This window comes from Bison bison, unplaced genomic scaffold (genome assembly GCF_000754665.1).
Source record: "Bison bison bison isolate TAMUID 2011002044 unplaced genomic scaffold, Bison_UMD1.0 scf7180017849866, whole genome shotgun sequence".
Lineage (NCBI taxonomy): Eukaryota > Metazoa > Chordata > Mammalia > Artiodactyla > Bovidae > Bison > Bison bison.
In genome coordinates this window covers 261,319-262,106 of record NW_011480439.1, presented here as the reverse complement: position 1 = coordinate 262,106, position 788 = coordinate 261,319, and the positions used below count along the sequence as shown (strand labels likewise).

Sequence of the window (788 nt, the reverse complement as noted above, 5' to 3'; positions counted from 1 at the left end):
CCGTCGGTGCCGGCAGCTGGGGGGTGCCGCTGCCCACAAGACTGTGAAGCGCTGTGCGCGTGCGGCCCCACCCCGCCGGCCACCCCCTCGTCTCCTGTGGCCGCCTCAGCCCACCTCCCCTCCAGGAATGGAAGAGGATCCCTCCCTGGGGCTCAGGAGGCGGCTTTCAGGATAAATAATGAATAACCCGGCCAGACGCCAATCAGAGCCGTGAGTCACGGAGTCAGATAGCAGGCCATAAAGCTGCCCACCCCAGCCCTGCTGCCCCCTCCCTGCCAGGCGCTGCGGGGTGGTGGCGGGGGTGGTAGGGGGCACATGGCTCGGCCCGGGCCTCGGACCACCTTTACCCCAGCGGCCGGCCTCCTCTGCTCTGCCCCGAGGCCTGGCTGGGGGCCAGGCTGCGGGTCAGAGATGAGCCTCTGGACGGGCCAGGCTCAGGACCGGCTCCTCCAAGACCGAGAAAGTTAAACTGATGCAACTGAAGCGGCCTTCAGTTGTCCAGGGCCCTGGGAGTCTCTGCACACCCCCAGGCCCCAGACGGGCTGGGAGCCATAGGCCAGGAGGGGCAGGGTGGGGGGATCCTCTCATCCACAGAGTGTGGCTCAAGGTGCCCAGGCCAACCTGCAGGGGCCTGTCCACGCCCCCCTGGCCAACCTCTGCTCCTGTCTGGGGCTGCCTGGACTGGGACCAGCGGGGTCCTCGTGTGTCCTCCTGGGAAGGCAGCCCCCTAACACGGACAGGCTCCTGGGGGCTGTGTGGGCCCAGCCTGCCCACAGGGCCCACTCTCT

The 788-nt window shown here is 68.5% G+C and overlaps 1 protein-coding gene across 1 annotated transcript in view; it reads right to left on the bottom strand.

The window, feature by feature from the left end:
- Positions 1 to 788, bottom strand: part of MSANTD1 (Myb/SANT-like DNA-binding domain containing 1) — a 17,954-nt gene that overhangs the window by 5,590 nt on the left and 11,576 nt on the right. The gene's annotated exons all lie outside the window — the stretch shown is intronic.